The sequence below is a fragment of the Nomascus leucogenys genome, chromosome 11 (genome assembly GCF_006542625.1).
Source record: "Nomascus leucogenys isolate Asia chromosome 11, Asia_NLE_v1, whole genome shotgun sequence".
In the NCBI taxonomy this organism is placed as follows: domain Eukaryota; kingdom Metazoa; phylum Chordata; class Mammalia; order Primates; family Hylobatidae; genus Nomascus; species Nomascus leucogenys.
The window spans coordinates 46,690,532-46,709,964 of NC_044391.1; the positions used below are offsets into that span (position 1 = coordinate 46,690,532).

The 19,433-nt window shown below is 41.1% G+C and overlaps 1 long non-coding RNA gene across 5 annotated transcripts in view; it reads left to right on the forward strand.

The window, feature by feature from the left end:
• Nucleotides 1-2,065: 2,065 nt before the first annotated feature.
• The window catches only part of LOC115837243, a 34,312-nt gene continuing 16,944 nt past the window's right edge, over nt 2,066-19,433 (forward strand). For 3 of the 5 annotated variants that reach the window (XR_004032262.1, XR_004032260.1, XR_004032261.1), the window contains exons 1-2: nt 10,591-11,390; nt 13,149-13,282. This is a non-coding gene — a long non-coding RNA (uncharacterized LOC115837243). Of the gene's footprint in view, nt 2,140-10,590; nt 11,391-13,148; nt 13,283-19,433 lie in introns of those variants that run through there. The other 2 variants (XR_004032263.1, XR_004032264.1) reach the window with 2 other exon arrangements.

Below are 19,433 nucleotides of genomic sequence, written 5' to 3' on the forward strand. Positions count from 1 at the left end.
CGGCGCGTTCCTGCTGTCCACGGGCTACGCGCGCCTTCTCCACATCCGGGCGTTTCCGGCCTTGGACTACATTTCCCACAGGCGCCCGGGCCGTTTTCGAACTTTGATCTACGGTTCCCCTTCCAAGTTCTCACAGTGCGTGGCTGGGATGCGGGCGGCGCTCACGGTGAGGAAGCCTCGAGCTCCCGGGACGCAGACAGGGTGTGCAGGGCCGTAGCTCGGGCCTGTGTATGCGCGTGTGCGTGTGTGAGTTGTTTGACGCCAGGACAAGGCGGCGGTGTGCGCGGCGAGGAGGCTGCGACAGGTGCGTGATTGTGTTCCTGTCCCTGCTCGGATGCGGGACCTTTGGGTGGCCGTGGTTGGCTGTCATGCGGGGTGTGTGACACTGTAGGGTTTGAGACCTTCCATCATGACAGTGCTGCTGTGGCCTAGTGTGATGGAAGAGCCTTTAAGTCTATGGTGTTGTGTGTGTAACGGGTAAAGCTTCGTTTCTGCAGTGCTGTGTTTAATATTGGGACTGAGGGGTCTGTCGAAGATCTCCCCCATGTGCCTGTGAGGACTATGATCCATGCCTATGTTAAGCAGAGTCATCTTGCAATGAAGCATGGCCCGCGTTGTCTTCTCAGGGCACCCCCGTCCCCAGTTCTCAGCCTGGTGTTTGACACGGGATCCTGGCGGAGTGCCCACCTAAGCGGCAGTTTTAGACTCGATTGTTTCTTGGGCTCTGCATCTCTGAGTTCCCAGCTTCCTTTTTTCTCCCGCTTTATAGCCGTATAGACCCCAGCTGCAGTGAAATGGCCATCAAAAAGGGAAGGGATAATCGAGTGGTGGAATAAAATCTGCAAACAGAAAAAGCACAGACCTGTTTTCGGAATGAGGCTTTTCGAGTTGTAAGTGTCCCTTAGGCAGAGTTCTGGGAAGACGTGATGGGGAGAACCTAGGAGTAGGATTCCTTCCTCAGAGGCTCTCCCTTGGGAACTCTCAGAGGTCAGGTTCCATGTGATCCACATCATTCCCAGAGCTGTCTCCCCAGGAGACTTATGTGAATTTAGAGAAAGTCCCCAGTCCTGGATATCAGTGACCCTGGCCTTTCCCTTGAATACTAAGAAGGATTAGCAGTACTCCCATCTCCCTTTTACTTCCATCTGATTATGTGTATGGTAGATGATGTGAGCTTGTGTGGTGGGAATAATTTTTTCCAATTTAGCCAATCTGGGTTCCAAGAAAGGTCTGATGTCTCATGACTCCTTACCCCTTCTCCCTTGCCTTGAGGTTCTGTAAGAGCCCCGAGGAAAGGGAACCATTGCTGAGCATATCTGAAAACCAAGGTCAAGGAAGTTTTGTTGTATTTTCTATTTTTGTTCTCTTTGATTTTGTTTTTCAGAAAGGGAGTATTTTTTTCTCCTCCTGAAATGCTAGTCAGTGATTAGTTACTATTAGGCAGGGCCTTGTGAGGTGCTTTGACCAATGGAATGTGGTGGAAGTGATATTGTGAGACTTCTGAGACAAAGCTTCAGGAAGTCTTGCAGCTTTTTCTCTTCCCCTTTTCCTGCCCTGAGACCACCATGACTGAAGGCTAAGAGCAACTTGCTTGCGGATTAAAGATCACCTGGAGAGAGAGGTCCAGTGAGCAACAACGGCCAGAAATTTCAGGGAGACCATCTTGGACCATCCAGCCTCCACCAAGCCAACAGCTGACAGCTGTCACATGAATATGATCAGCAGAAGAACCACTCAGGCAAGCCAAGCCCAAATTGCCAACCCCCCCACCCAAATAATGAGCTAATTATTTTTTGTTTTAAGCCATAAACTTTTGAAGTGGTTATATAGCAATAGATAACTGAAACAGGTGTTTAACTTTCCAGACTTTTTAAATGACCATATTGATATAATTGTATTGTTCAACCTGTTTTGTAAAGTGATTTCTCTGATACAGTATCTTGAAAATATTCCTTAACTATTTTCTACAACTTTGCATTTGTCTATCTTAGTATTATATTACATGGATATGTGGTAATTTATTTAACTACTAACTTCCCTTTGCAATTCCTTTTCCTTGCTGTCTAGCTCCCATGTCTTGACCAACTTTACATTCCCCTCCAGGACCTTATGGGCACATGGGTTCCTATCATTTCACAGGTATGTAGACTCAGGAATGTGGCATTGACTTCTGGGTGGAGTACAGATGACTGACACCCCCCCTCCCCCATTCAGAGGAATTATTCAGGGGTGTGATATAACACCTACATACATTTATTTAACTAGCCAATTGGGTCTCCCCTTTTTTGTGTTTTGAGATCGAGTCTTGCTCTGTCACCCAGGCTGGAGTGCAGTGGCGTGATCTCGGCTCAATGCAACCTCCGCCTCCCAGGTTCAAGGGATTCTCCTGCCTCAGCTTCCGAGTAGGTGGGACTACAGGTGCCCACCACCATGTCTGGATAATTTTTGTATTTTTAGTAGACATGGGGTTTTGCCAAGTTGGCCAGGCTGGTCTCAAACTTCTGACCTCAGGTGATCTGCCTGCCTCAGTCTCCCAAAGTGTTGGGATTACAGGCATGAACCACCACGGCCAGCTGGGTCTCCCTTTTTACATCTGTTTTCCCCTTTCCAGTTCAAATTGTGTATTCTGGGAACATCTTACTTTCTTCACCCTGATTGATTAGGGAATCTTCAGGGTTCTTAGGTAATTTTCTGAAGGACTGGTTTAAGATTCCTAGAGTTGGAAATGGGCGTCTCTCCTGTGTTATTTCTAAAGTGTTATCACCCTAATCCTTCAGAATACTTTCTCGACTTCTTTCTGCTTGATGATTAAGAAATGGTCTCAATTCTCCATAGCCACATCAGACCAAAATTCCATTTCTTTGCCTATGTGAAGGGTTTATTATTAATTACCCTATTAATTTATGTCCAAACCAGATGTGATTTCCTTCTTGGAGCAATAGTTCGTGAAGAGGTTGGTTAACAGCAGTTCTGTGCTCAGGTAAATGAGAGGCAACTAATAAGAGGAACTCATTGTGTATAAAATCTTAGGATTCTAGATTTAGGACCTTTAAGACAGTATTTGAATTAGTGCTCTGGAATGTCTATGAAGAAAGTTTGGGTCTCTTCAGCCAGAATTCAGACCATTTCAACATTGCATTCCATGTATCATACACATATCTCCTTTTATTATTATTTTTTTCTGCTCTCAAAGCAGATTTCTCTCATTGTAAAATTAGTAGATTCTTAATTCAGAAGATTGGAGAATATTAAAAAAGCTTAAAGTAAAGCCCTTTGAACATTTTATTCCAAATCACTTTACCTCATTTGTGAATAAGTGCATGGATATAGGCTTATAGGACTTTTTCATTCAAAACAGGGTTATATAACAATTGTTTTGAAATCTACTTGTTTCTTCTAACAAAATATAGTGAACAAATTTTCATGTCACTAAATTATGAACTGTGTCATGATCTTTTAATGGCTGCACTGTTTTGTTTGTATATGTAAGTTCTTTCCAGCTTTTTCCCATTATATGCAATGTTGTACTGCATATGCCTTTCTGTGCACATGTGAATTGTATCTTTTGGATAGAGTCTTAGATATTTTGCTGAGAATGAGGCTTTCATAGTTAAAACCTGTTTACACATCTATATCAATTGCCGTGATTAAGTTTGCACCAATATACAACATACTATGAGAATGTCTATTCACTACTATATGATATCATTAGTCTTTTATTTATTATTATTATTATATTTTATTATTATTATTTGAGACAGAGTCTTACTCTGTTGCCAGGCTAGAGTGCAGTGGCATGATCTCGGCTTACTGCAACCTCCGCCTCCCAGGTTCCAGCAATTCCCCCACCTCAGCTTCCCAAGTAGCTGGGACTACAAGGCGCATGTCACCGCGCATGTCACCACGCATGGCTAATTTTTGGTATTTAGTAGAGACAGAGTTTCACCATGTTGGCCAGGATGGTCTTGATCTCCTGACCTTGTGATCCATCTGCCTCGGCCTCCCAAAGTGCTGGGATTACAGGCGTGAGCCACCGCACCTGGCCATCATTAGTCTTTTAAATCCACCAATCCAGTAGAAATTGTGTTTATTTAAATGAATTACCCATGCACAGGTTTCATTCAGTGTAATAAAATATGGGCTTCAGAAACAAAAACCAGAACTGAAAGAAAATTGGTTTTGTAGGTAGAAAAATGTGATTTAAAAATGCAGATATGCCATTTGAGTGTGGATAGCTCACCCCTGTAATCGCAGCAGTTTCGGAGGCTGAGATGGGTGGAACACTTGAGCCCAGGAGTTTGAGACCAGCCTGGGCAATATGGTGAAACCCCATATCTACTAAAAATACAAAAAATTAGCTGGGTTTGGTGGTGCACCTGTAGTCCTAGCTACTTGGGAGGCTGAGATGGGAGGATCACCTGAGCCCAAGGAGATTGAGGCTGTAGTGAGCCATGATTGTGCCAATGCACTCCAACCTGAACATTGGAGTGAGACTATACCTCAAAAAAACAAAAACAAAAAACTCTTAAAATCGAGGGAAAGACCCAAAAACCCGACAGAAAAAGTGAGTAAAAGAAATGAACACATGAAATCACACACACACAGACACAGAGAGAGAGAGAGACAGAGAGTGAGGAAGCACAAATTTTAAAATTATAGCTTGCTGGCTTTTTAAAAAAATAAACCCAGCCGGGCATGGTGGCTCACGCCTATAATCCCAGCACTTTGGGAGGCTGATGTGGGCAGATCACGAGGTCAGGAGATCGAGACCATCCTGGCTAACATGGTGAAACCTCGTCTCTACTAAAAATACAAAAAATTAGCCGGGCGTGGTGGCGGGCACCTGTAGTCCCAGCTACTCGGGAGGCTGAGGCAGGAGAATGGTGTGAACCCGGGAGGTGGAGCTTGCAGTGAGCCAAGATGGTGCCACTGCACCCCAGCCTGGGCAGCAGAGTGAGACTCCGTCTCAAAAAAATAATAAAATAATAATAAAAAAAAAAACCCATGCAACCGCCATTAAAGACATAGAAAATCTCCAGCATCCCAAAAGGCTCCCTCATATCTCTTTCCAATTTATACCTCAAAGTTAACCATTAGTTTGACCTCTATAATAGAATAGTTTGGTTTGGCTTTGAACTTTATATAGGTGGAATCATATAGTATGTACTCTTGTGTCTGACCTCCTTTGCTCAACATTATTTCTGTATATATAGATACATATAGATAACATTATATCCATGTTGCTGTACATAGTAGTAGCTTGTAATTTAACCTTTTTTTTTTCTTTTTTGAGACAGGGACTCATTCTGTACTCCAGGCTAGAGTGGCAGTGACACTATCATAGCTCACTGCCACCTCAAACTCCTAGATTCAAGCAATCCTCCCATCTCAGCCTCAGCTCCCCAAGTAGCTAGGACTACAGGTGCATACCACCACCACACCCAAACAATTTAAAAAAATTATAGAGATGGGATCTCAGTATGTTCCCCGGGCTGATCGAATTCCTGGCCTCAAGTGATCCCCCTGTCTCTCAGCCTCTGAAAGTGCTGGGATGACAAGTGTGAGCTATAGCACCCACCCTTTATCATGTAATTATTTTGTTAATTCCCTCTTGTTCACTCTCTCTACATATATCTGGTTGTATGTCTTAAGTCTTATACTACTAGAAATTAAGAGTTAGGTTGATCAGTGTATACAAAGTTTCAGTTATACGAGAGGAATAAGTTCTGGTGTTTTATTGCATAACACGATGCCTGTAGTTAATAATATTAAACATGTGAACTGGAGGGGGAACAAATCAGTCTATAACAATTCTCAATTAAAAAAAAAAAAAAACTTGGCCAGGTGCAGTGGCTCACACCTTGTAATCTCAGCACTTTGGGAGGACAAGGTGGGCCAATCGCTTGAGCCCAGGAGTTCAAGACCAGCCTGGGCAACATGGTGAAACTCCATCTCTACAAAAAAATACAAAAAATTAGCTGGGTGTGGTTGTGTGCCTGTAGTCCCAGATACTTGGGAGGCTGAGGTGGGAGAATCACTTGAGCCCTGGAAGTCAGGGCTGTAGTGAGCCGTGATTACACCACTGCACTCCAGCCTGGGCATCAGCGTGAGACCTTGTCTCAACGAAACAAAACAAAACTCCTCTTAATGTCAAGGGAAAGACCCAAAAACCTGACAGAAAAGATGGGTAAGAGAAATTAACAATTCACAAAATATATGTAAAAGGGACCCTTAAATGTGTAAAAAGAGAAATACAAATTAAAATAATATGGAGACAGGCCAGGTGAGGTGGCTTACACCTGTAATCCCAGTGCTTTGGGAGCCTGAGGTGGAAGGATTGCTTGAGGCCAGGAGGTTGAGGTTACAGTGAGCTGTGATTGCACCACTGCACTCTAACCTGGACAACAGAGCAAGACCCTGTCTCTTGGTGGTGGGAGAGGGGGAATACTGAGACCATTTTTAACCTATCAAGATGACAAAAATTAAAAAGTATAACAACATATTCTGTTGGTGAGACAGGATATAGTCAGCTGACTGATGACCCTGCAAAAAGATATGTCCATGTCCTAATCTCTGGAAACTGTGAATGTTACTTAATTTGGAAAGAGGGTCTTTGCAGATGAAATTAAATTAAGAATTTTGAGATGAGTAGTTTATCCTGGATTGTCTGGGTAGGTCCTAAATCCAGTGACAAGCATCCTTAAAAGAGACACAAGGAGACTGGCAGACAGTGGAAGAAGAGGCAGCAATGTGACCCTGGAGGTGGAAATCTCAGTGATGGGGCCAGGAATGTCAAGGAATGGTCAAGGAATGGCTACAGCCACCAGAAAAAGAGGCAAAGTGAGGATTCTCCCCTAGAATCTCTAGGAGCGCTCCAGCCCTGCTGATGTCTAGATTTTTGGAGTTCTGGCCTGCAGAATGTGAGAGAGTAAACTATTGTTTAAAGCTACCAAGTTTGTGGTAACTTGTTAGAGCAGCCACAGTAATGAATGTACAAGAAATCAGGCAGTCTCATATACTGCTGGTGGGAAAACAAACCGGCACAACCCTTATGGTGGGAAATTTGACAACATGTACAAAAACTATCTACATATTTCCCTTGTGACCCAGCCATTCCACTGTTAGGAATCTGCCCTGAAGATACAACTCCACCTATTAAAAAATACAGCCATTAGAATGGATGATGTTTACCACTACTTGTTGACAAAGAAAAATGTTCACTTGTGTTAAATGAGAAAGACAGGTTTCAGAACAGCAACAATGTTCCAGCCGATTCTGTTTTTAATACTCAGTGTATGTAGAGGAGAGTAAAGGGATTTATCGTGAGATGCTCATAGGGGGCAACTGTTATTTTAGATTTCTTTTTTGAAATTTTTAATTGACAAGTAATAATTGTATATATTTGTACAATAATTGTACATATTGTATGTACAATTGTATATTGATGTATATATTTGTACAATAATTGTATATGTTTATATGGTACAATGTGATATTTCTATGCATCAATACATGATGGAATGATCAAATCAGGCTGGTTAGCATATCCATCACCTCAAATATTTACCATTTCTTTGTGGTAAGAACATATAAAATCCTATCTTTTAGCTATTTTGAAATATACAATACAGTAACTATAGTCACTGTGTTGGGCAAAAGAACAGCAGAATGTATTCTTCCTATCTAAATGAAACTTTGTACCTGTTAACCAGCATTTCCCCTTTCCCCATCCACCACATCCCCACCCCGCAGCCTTTGGTAACCACCCTCCTACTCTCTACTTCTAAGAGTTCAACTTTTAGATTCCACATAAGTGAGATCATACGGTATTTGTCTGTGTCTGGCTTATTTCACTTAACATAATATCCTCTAGGTTTACCCATGTTGTTGCAAATGTCAGAATTTCATGTTTAAGGCTGAATAGTATTCCACTGTATATATATCCTCCATTTAAAAAATCCATTCATCCATTGATGGACACTTAGCTTGTTTCCATATCTTAGTTATTGTGAATAATGCTACAGTGAACATGGGAGTGCAGACATCTTTGACATACTGATGTCAATTCCTTGTGGGGTTGCTGGCTCATATGGTAATTCTATTTTTTGTTTTTTGAGGAAGCTCTATACCGTTTTCCAAAAAGGCTATAGTAATTTACAGTGCTCTCAACAGTGTTCCTTTTCTCTACATCCTCACCAACACTAATCTTTCATCTTTGTTTGTAATAGCAGGTGTCTAACAGGTGCACAGTAATATCTCATTGTGGTTTTTTTTTGGGGGGGATGGAGTCTCGCTCTGTCGCCCAGGCTGGAGTGCAGTGGCACAATCTCGGCTCACTGCAACCTCCACCTCCTGGGTTCAAGCGATTCTCCTGCCTCAGCCTCCCAAGTATCTGGGACTACAGGTGCGTACCACCATGCCTGATTAATTTTTTGTGTTTTTATTAGAGGCGGGGTTTCATCGTGTTAGCCAGGATGGTCTCGATCTCCTGACCTCGTGATCTGCCGAGCTTGGCCTCCCAAAGTGCTGGGATTACAGGCGTGAGCCACAGCTCCCGGCCCCTCATTGTGGTTTTAATTTGCATTTATCTGATGATTAGAGATGTTTAGCATTTTTCATATGTGTGTTGGCCATTTGTATGTCTTCTTTTGAGAAATGTATATAAGTCCTTTGCCCATTTTTAATAGGGTTATTTGTATTTTTTTTTTTTTTTTTTTTGAGATGGAGTTTCACTCTGTCACCTAGGCTGGAGTGGTGGAGTGCAGTGGGCGATCTCGGCTCACTGCAAGCTCCGCCTCCCAGGTTCAAACCATTCTCCTGCCTCAGCCTCCCGAGTAGCTGGGACTACAGGCACCCACCACTACGCCTGGCTAATTTTTTGTATTTTTTAGTAGAGACAGGGTTTCACCTAACCCTGAGGATGGTCTCGATCTCCTGACCTCGTGATCCACCCGCCTCGGCCTCCCAGAGTGCTGGGATTATAGGCGTGAGCCACGGCGCCCGGCCGGTTATTTGTATTCTTGTTATTAAGAAGTCTGAGTTCCTTTTACATTTTGGATATTAGCCCCTTATCCAATATATGATTTGCAAGTATTTTCTCCTAATCTTTGGGTTGTCTCTTCATTCTATTGTTTCCTTTGCTATGTGGAATAGGATTCTCTGTTTTCTTAATTTTAATGCTCAGTATGTATTTCTTTTATAATTAGAAACTCTACAAGGCTAATCCTTCCCTCCTTAAAACTGGAAGAATTATAGAAGGAGCTATGGACACACTGACACAGAGGGATGATGGTGAGGTGTCTTTGGGAACTCAGACTGAAGGGACCTCAGTTCTCTCCACTGGCCACTGAGGGAAAAGTTTCTCAAACAATACCTTGAAGTTTTGACTCTTCATATCAGCTGAGCATTTGTCTGCAATGGCTTCCCTCTTCTTTGAGCCACCTTAACACATTACTCTCCACACATTCACGGCTATCTCCTTTTCTTCAATGGGGAAATCACATCTGGCTTAGAGATAAAAGGTCCTGTATATAGGAAAAGAAATTGGACTTAGGCCTGTTGTGGTGATGTCAATTCAGGGAGAGGAAAATATGAGACAGAGGAAGATAAAGTCACTTTAGGTGTCAAGAAAATGAAGCCTCAATAATAAAAACACAATTAAGTGTTTCCAGCTATAAAAATGTCAGATCAGTTCTTCCAAGGCTCTCAAGAGACTCACAATGAAGGAAAATACTCCAAGAAAGCAGATTATAAATAATAAAGGAAAATATTCTTTAAAAAATTTTATTTTATTTATTTTTTTGAGTTGGAGTCTCACTCTGTTGCCCAGATTGGAGTGCAGTGGCATGATCTCAGCTCACTGCAAACTCCGCCTCCTGGGTTCACGCCATTCTCCTGCCTCAGCTTCCCGAGTAGCTGGGACTACAGGCGCCCACCACCACGCCTGGCTAATTTTTTGTATTTTTTTAGTAGAGACAGGGTTTCACCGTGTTAGCCAGGATGGTCTCGATCTCCTGACCTCGTGATCCACCTGCCTCGGCCTCCCAAAGTGCTGGGATTACAGGCGTGAGCCACCACGCCCAGCCGAGAATTATTAAATCTCTTATTGTAAGATTAAATGAGGCTGGGTGCAGTGGCTCATGCCTGTAATCCCAGCACTTTGGGAGGCCAACGTGGGAGGATTGCTTGAGCCCAGGAGCTCAAGACCAGCCAGGGAAATATAGTGAGACCCCGTCTCTTAAAAAGAAAAAAAAATCAAATGTTATGCTACCAATAAAAATCATATTACAGTTACAATAACTATTTCCAGATAATAAACCAACTCAAAATTTAGTAGATTAAAACAACAATCATGGTTGGGCTTGCAAATCCACAATCTGAGCAGAGCTCAGTAGGGATCGCTCACCTCTGTTCCATGTGGTATCAGCTGAAATGGTCTGATTGGGAACTACATGACCCACTTTCAAGATAGTTCCCTCACATGGCTTGCAAGCTGTTGCTGACTGTTGTTTGGGGAGGCTTGGTTCCTTTCCTCATGAGCTATCCCATGGGCTGGTTAGGCTTCCTAGGAACATGGTGGCTGGCTTCCAGAACGAACATTCCTAGAAAGTAAGGCAGAAGTATGAGACGTTTTTGTGATCTAACCACGGAAGTCACATAATCACTTCTGCCGTATTCTATAGGTTGACTAAGTCACAGATGTCCTTTCAGGTTCAAGAGAAGGGGACACAGACCTTTACACCAATTGGAAGGGGCATGTCAAGGTTACATTGAAGAAGAATATTTGGGATGCAAGATACAGCAGTGTCCATCTATGGAAAATATAGTCTGCACCAGATGTGTACTAAAGAATTTGTAGGAAAACTAAAAATGCCTATGGCATGATAGTCATAATCATGAAGAAAAATCTTCAAGTTCTTTTTCTCAAGATAGAGATTTTAATAAGACATTTTGGAAAGATTTAAAAGTTTTTAACTATTTAATTTAATTGGGAGCCTCTACTTATTTTCTTAGTTTTGAGATGACTGATAAACAGGAGTTTCCCACCTACACAAGAAGATGTGTCTGCAGAAAATGAATTAAGAACATATGGGCACTCCGCTTCAGTCACACTAAATTCCTCTTTGACCCATGTCCCAGGCTTAGCCTATATATTCAGTAGACTGTCTCCTTTCTTGCAGTACCTTCTTTTAGCACCTTTCTTTTCTTTTTAAAAACATTTCTTATAATTTCAAAACTAGTACTATTATTTGTCATTTTAGGAGTTGGTGATGTTCAGAAATGTGGCTATATAGATGTCTCTCAGGAGGAATGGGAATGCCTGAACCCAGCGCAGAGAAATTTGTACAAGGAGGTGATGTTGGAGAATTATAGCAACTTGGTGTCACTTGGTAAAGTTATCTAAAAATTAAGAACCTGACAATTCAGAATTCCTCTAACAGTTCACAATCTACTTCTTGGAATTTCTGCTTTCTCCCCTATTAATTTAGGGCTAGCTTTCAAATAACTGGATGAATTTTCTCTTTATGTATTGTAGAAACCAGCACAGCTAAATGGAGGTACATTTTCATTTTCCCCATCCTTACATGTTCTTTTGGTCCTTTCTTATAATAACTCTTCCTTGATGTTTAAGGGGCAGAACTGGAAATCTGCAATGTTAAAGCATAACACTGTCAAAGCAGACTGTCTCTTTTGTTTCACTTCCACTGTACTAAATCTGCCAGTGTACTAGCATAAGATTAAAACTAGACACATGGGTTCCAGGAGTGAAGCTTTTTTCTTTCCTGGGTAATAGAGTGATAGGCTGGAGTAATAAAGGTTCATTTACTATTCTCAAATGAGCACCACTCCATTTCCTATAATAAATGTACTCTTTCATTTTTTATTTTATTTATTTATTTATTTTTGAGACGGAGTTTCGCTCTTATTGCCCAGGCTAGAGTGCAATGGCGTGATCTTGGCTCGCCGCAACCTCTGCCTCCCAGCTTCAAGCGATTCTTCTGCCTCAGCCTCCCGAGTAGCTGGGATTACAGGCATGTGCCACCACGCCTGGTTAATTTTGTATTTTTAGTAGAGATGTGTTTTTTCCATGTTGGTCAGGCTGGTCTCAAACTCCCGACCTCAGGTGATCCACCTGCCTCGGCCTCCCAAAGTGCTGGGATTACAGGTGTGAGCCACCGCACCTGGCCTTTTTAATTTTTTTTTTGAGACAGAGTTTCACTTTTGTCGCCCAGGCTAGAGTGCAATGGCACATCTTGGCTCACTGCAACCTCTGCCTCCCAGGTTCAAGCAATTCTCCTGCCTCAGCCTCCTGAGTAGCTGGGATTACAGGTGCCCGCCACCATGCCCAGCTAATTTTTGTATTTTTAGTAGAGACAGGGTTTCGCCATGTTGGCCAGGCTGGTCTCCAATTCCTGATCTCAAGTGATCCACCCGCCTTGGCTTCCCAAAGTGCTGGGATTAGAGGTGTGAGCCACCGCGCCTGACCTGTACTCTCTTTTAAATGATTTGCCTTTGGAAGTTATTTTTTAAGAACTTTGTACAGTTAACATTAAAAAAATATGAGGCTGGGTGCTGTGGCTCATGCCTGTAATCCCAGCATTTTGGGACGCTGAGGCGGGTGGATCACCTGAGGTCAGGAGTTTGAGACCAGCCTGGCCAATATGGGCCAAACCCCGTTTCTACTAAAAATACAAAAATTAGCCAGGCAGAGTGGTGTGCGCCTATAATCCCAGCTACTTAGGAGGCTGAGGCAGGAGAATCACTTGAACCCGTGAAGTGGAGGTTGCAGTCAGCCAAGATTGTGCCATTACACTCCAGCCTGGACAACAAGAGCAAAACTCCGTCTCAAAAAAAAAAAAAAAAAAAAAAAAAAAAAAAAATCTCAGGAAGCTTCCTTTTTTTTCCTCACAGCAAAAAAGAGAAACCTTACATAAATTTAAGTACTATTTTATTGCCTATTTGTTTGCTTTGTTGTGATCCTATGTTCATCTGAATATGAGTGTTTCATCTCTTCTCCTTTATTTCCTCTGTATCCCTTATCAAGTACCATTTTTATCTGTGATTTATTTTTATTTTAATCAGTTCTAAATCACTGTATTTGGATACATTCATTTCCATCTCATCTCAATTTCTTTTCTTATAACTAGGACTTTCTGTTTCTAAGCCAGCCGTAATCTCCTCACTGGAGCAAGGGAAAGAGCCCTGGATGGTTGTGAGGGAAGAGACAGGAAGATGGTGCCCAGGTGACTGAGCAAGCACAGGAAGCTCTTGCAGAGAGCAGGTCAGCTGGTCAGAATGTTGGGTTGGCAAGGTTATTTTAAACCAAACACTTAGGGAAAACCTGATTTCAAAACATATTACAAAGATATAGTAATCAAACAGTGTGGTACTGGCATAAAGATAGACTAAAGGAATAGAATAGCCCAGAAATAAACCCTTGCATAAATAGTCAAATGATTTTAGACAAGGGTGCCAACACTTCCATGGAGAAAATTGGATTATCCATAGGCAAAGGAATACAGTTGTACCCTTGTCTTACACTATATAGAAAAATTAACTCAGAGTGGATCAAAAACCTAAATGTGAGAGCTAAAACAATACAACTCTTAGAAGAAAATATTGGAGAAAAGCTTCATGACATTGGATTTGGCAATGATTTATTATGTATAATACCAAAAGCCCTGGCAACAAAAGCAAAAATAGACAAATGGGACTACATCAAACCTAAAAACTTCTGTACATCAAAGGACACAATCTACAGTGTTTATTAATTTTTGTTTGTTTGTTTTGAGACAGGGTTTCACTCCGTCACTCAGGCTGGATGGAGTGCAGTGGTGCAAACTCAGCTCACTGCAACCTCTGCCTCCCTGGCTCAAGCAATCCTCTCACCTACGTTTCCTGAGTATCTGGAACTACAGGCACACGCCACCATGCCTGGCTAATTTTAAAATTTTTTGCAGAGATGAGGTCTCGCTATATTGCCCAGGCTGGTCTCGACCTCCTTAAGCAATCCTCCCACCTCGGCCTCCCAAAGTGCTAGGATTACAGGCATGTGCCACTGTGCCCAGCCTGCTTATTAATTTTTTAAAAGATTCAGGCCGGGCTCAGTGGCTCACACCTGTAATCTCAGCACTTTGGGAGGCTCAGGTGGGAGGATTACTTGAGCTTAGGAGTTTGTGACCAGTCTGGGCAACATAGCAAAAGCCCTGTCTTTACAAAAAATTAAAAATTAAAAAAATCACCAGGCATGGTGGCACATGCCTCTAGTCCCAGATGTTCAGCAGACTGAGATGGGAGATCACTTGAGCCCAGGGGTTTGAGGCTACAGTGAGCCAAGATTGTACCACTTTACTCCAGTCTAGGTGACACTGCAAGATGCTGTCTCTAAATAAATAGATAAAAGATCCATACAAGTTGCTTTGCTAGGTGATGGGAATACATTTTTAAAGTGTTATAGAGACATTTTCCATCTAACAGGGGATCAACAATACATGGATGGATGTTCTAATAGAATCACTAGGCAAAAAAATAGTGTTGATTAGAAATTAGGAAAGTTAGAGAAAGTAATATATGACTATATTGAGGAAGTAGAGATGGCAGAGGGATGATTGACAAGGAAGGAGATCAACCAGGAAACTTTGGGGTGCTGTAGGCCAGGGGCAGATCCATTCTACAGGCTAGATAGAGTTCTTTGATGATGTCTGTGACTCACTGAAGTGCTATAGGCTGAACGTGGTGGCTCACGCCTGTAATCCCAGCATTTTGGGAGGCCACGGTGGAAGGATTGCTTGAGCCTAGGAGTTTGAGACCAGTCTGGGCAATATAGTGAGACCAAAAAAAAAAAAAAATTAGCCTAGCATGGTGGCATGCTGCCTATAGTCCCATCTACTCAAGGGGCTGAGTTGAGAGTATTGCTTGAGCCTGGGAGGTCAAGGCTGCAGAGAGCCATGATTCTGCCATTGCACTCTAGTCTGGGTAACAGAGCAAGACCCTGTCTCAATCAATCAATCAATCAATCAATCAAGTGCTACAGAACTGTGAGAGAATACATTTGTGTTGTTTTAAGCCACCCAGTTTGTGGGACTTTGTTAATGGCAGCCCTAGGAAACTAATAGAGAGGAATCATAGAAAAACGATACATATTCTCATACATGTTTTAATGTAAAGATAACATTCCTTTACCAGTTTTTTTATACCTGGATAGGCCTTTTCCTTGGCATGGATTTTCTTTAAAAAAAGACTTTTTATTTTTAAATAATTATGGATTCACAAGAGGTTGCAAAGAAAGGTACAGGGGAGTCCTGTGCACCCCCTTTGCAGCTTCCCCCAGGATTAATACCTTACTCAGCTATAGTACAATACCATACCAAAAAATTGACATTGCTATAATTCATAGAACTTACTCAGATTTCACCAGTTATACATGCACTCATTTCTGTGTGTATATTTATAGCTCTATGCAGTTTTATCACATGTAGCCTTGTGTCACCACCACAATAGCCAAAATACTCAACAATACCTCACAAGACTCCCTTGTGTTACCCCTTTAGAGCTGTACTTATCCCATTTCTCTTTTTCCTAACCCTTGTGATATGGTTTGGCTGCGTCCCCTCCCAAATCTCATCTTGAATTGTAGGCTGCCATAATTCCCACGTGTTGTGGGAGGGACCAGGTGGGAGATAATTGAGTCATGGGGGCATTTTCCCCCATACTGTTCTCGTCGTAGTGAATAAGTGTCACAAGATCTGATGGTTTTATAAGGGGTTTCCCCTTTCACTTGGCTCTCATTCTCTCTTGTCTGCTGTCATGTAAGATATGCCTTTGCTCCTCGTTTGCCTTCTGCCATGATTGGGAGGCCTCCCCAGCCATGTGGAACTGTGAGTCCATTAAACCGTTTTCTTTATAAATTACCCAGTCCTGGGTATGTCTTTATCAGCAGCATGAGAGCAGACTAATACACCTTGGCAACCACTGTTCTGTTCTCTGTATAATTATGTAATTTCATAAATGTTACATAAATAGAATCCTGCAATACTTGTCCTTTTGAAAATGGCTTTTTTTTCATTTCATATACACATACACATATATATGGGTTTTTGTTTTTTACATTCATGTACAAACTTGTACATGAAAACAAGTCTTCATTTGTTTATGTTTACGATAAATGCTCAAGAGTGTAGTTGCTGGGTGGTGTAATAAGTCCATTTTTAGTTTTTCAAGGAGCTGCCAAATTATTGTCGACAATGTTTGTACAGTCTTACATTCTTACTGGCAATGTATGTGTGATCCAGTTTCTCTAATCATAGCCAGCACTTGGTGTTCTAATTGTTTTTCATTCTAGCCATTCTAATAAGTGAGTAATTATATCTTACTGTGGTTTTAATTTGAATTTCCTTAATGGCAAGTAATGTTGAACATCTGTGTGTGCCATCTGTCTATCTTACTCAGTGAAATGTCTCTCCATGCCTTTGGCCCATTTTCTAATTTGGTTAGTTTTATATTGTTGAGTTTTCAAAGTCCTTTTTGTATCTTAGACAGAATGCCTTTGTTGGATTTATGACCGGCAAATATTTTCTCCCAGTCTGTAATTTGTCTTTTTTTGAGCGGTAGCAAGCTTTATCGTGAAGAGCGAAAGAACAAAGTTTCCACAGCATGGAAGGGGACCCCAGCAGGTTGCCCTGTAGTTTGTCTCTTTATCCCTGTTAACAGGGTCTTTGCAGGGCAAAAGTTTTTAATTTTGATGAGGTCTAGTTTATCTTCTCTTATGAATTGTGTTTTTGGTGTGTGTATGTGTATTTCGTGTCATGTCTAAGAACTGTTTGCCTACTCAAAGGTCCTTAAGATTTTCTCTAATGTTCTTTTTTTAGAAATTTTATAGCTTTTTTTTTTTTTTTTTTTTTGAGACGGAGTCTTGCTCTGTCACCTAGGCTGGAGTGCAATGGGGCAATCTCAGCTCACTGCAACGTCCACCTCCCAGGTTCAAGCAATTCTCCTGCCTCAGCCTTGCAAGCAGCTGGAATTACAGGCCCGTGCCACCACAGCTGGCTAATTTTTGTATTTTTTTTTTTTTTTTTAGTAGAGGCGGGGTTTCACCATGTTGGCCAGGCTGGTCTCGAACTCCTGACCTCAGGTGATCTGCCCGCCTCTACCTCCCAAAGTGCTGGGATTACAGGCATGTGCCACTGTGCCTGGCCAGAAATTTTATAGTTTTACATTTTTCATTTAAGTTCGTGGTTCATTTTGTGTTCATTTTTGTAAAGTTATGAGATTTAGATCAAGGTTCTTTTTTTTCTATGGATGCCCAAAGCATTTATTTAAAAGTTATCCCTTCTCAAGTGAATAGCTTTTTCACCTTTGTCAAAAATTAGTTGTGCACATTTGTGTGGCTCTCTTTCTGCATTCTCTGTTCTGTTGCATTGATCTTTGTGACCATCTCTCTTTTAGTGCCACTTTTCATGATGGCTGCAGGTATACAGTAAACCTTAACATTGGAAGGATTGATTCTTCCCACTGTGTTATTTTTCATAATTATTTTGGCTATCCTTAGGACCTTTTTCTTTCCATATACTTACCTTTCCATATACTTACCTTTTCTTTCCAAGCGTTTAGAAATGCTTGTCTATATCTACAAAAAATTTGCTGAGATTTTCATGGGAATTGTGTTAAGCCTATAGATGAAGTAAGAGAGAACACCTTTATTCTATTCAGTCTTCCAAAGCATGAACACAGCATGCCTCTCCAAATATTTTTGTTTTCCTTGATTTCTTTTATTAGCATCTTACAATTTTCATCATACAGAATCTATATAAGTTTTGTTACTTTTATACCTAAGTATTTCATTTTCTTTGGAGCATTTGTAAATGGCATTGCATTTTTATATTGGAGTATAGTTAATTTTATATATTAATTCTATATTTTGTGATCTTACTCAACTTGCATATTAGTACTAGTTATTTTTTTCTTAGAGATTCCTGCTTATAAACAAATTATCAACAAATAGATAATTTTCTTTTTATTTCGTAATCTATGCCTTTTATTTCTTTTTCTTGCCTTATTGGAGTGGCAAGAACTTCTAATACTATGTTGAATAAGGGTGGTAAAAGTGGGCATCCTGTGTTTTCCCCATTTTGGAGGGAAAGCATTCAGTCTTTTAACATTACATATGATGTTAGCTCTAGGAATTTTTTTTTTTTTTTTCCCCGAGACGGAGTCTCGCTTTGTGCCCTAGGCTGGAGTCCAGTGGAGCAATCTCGGCTCACTGCAAGCTCCGCCTCCCAGGCTCACACCATTCTCCTGCCTTAGCCTCCCTAGTAGCTGGGACTACAGGCATCTGCCACCACGCCTGGCTAATTTTTTGTATTTTTAGTTGAGACGGGGTTTCACTGTGTTAGCCAGGATGGTCTCGATCTCCTGACCTTGGGATCCACCCGCCTCGGCCTCCCAAAGTACTGGGATTACAGGCGTGAGCCACCGTGCCTGGCCAACTCTAGGAATTTTGTAGATACTTTATATTATGAGGTTGAGGGAGTTCCCCTCTCTAATGCTCTGGGAGGTTTTTTTTTTTGAATATCAGTGAGTGTTGATGTGATCATATTATTTTTCTTATTTATCGTATTTATATAATATATTACATTGAACTATTTTTAAATATTAAATTAGCTTCTTATACCTAGAATAAATCCCACTTAGTCATGGTATATTATGCTTTTTATTCATTGTTGGGTTGGATTTGATTTGCTAAAATTTAGTTAACAATTTTCTCATTTAAGTTCATGAAAGATATTGATTTGTATTTTCTTTGTTGTGTCACCCTAGTCTTGTTTTAGTATCAGAGTGATACTGGCCTTATAAAGTCAGTTGAGAAGTGTTGTCTTTTCTTCTGTTTTCTGGAAGAAATTCTGTAAAACATCATATGAATGTTTAGTAAACTTCTCCAAAGCAACTGTCTGAACCTGGAGATTTCTTTTTGGGAGCTTTTTAATGATAAATTCAATTTATTTAATAGTTGTAGGACTATTCAGATTGCCTATTTTATCTTAGCAGAGTATTGCTAGTTTGTGATTTTCAAAGATTTCATCCATATCTTCTAATTTGTTGAAGTTATAAGTATAAAGTTGTATGTAGTGTTCTTATTGTTCTGTATATTCATATATATAAAGGATGTATATATGTACTTATAGTTGTTTTCAAAATTTTTTCCTTTGAGACTCCGTCTTTGACCCATGGATTCTTATTATTATTATTTAATTTTTTTGTTTTAAGACAGAGTCTCACTCTTTCGCCCAGGCTGAAGTACAGTGGCAATCTCAGCTCACTGGACCCACCGTCTCCCGGGTTCAAGCAATTCTCCTGCCGCAGCCTCCTGAGTAGCTGGGATTACAGGTGCCCACCACCATGCCTGGCTAGTTTTTGTATTTTTAGTAGAGACGGGG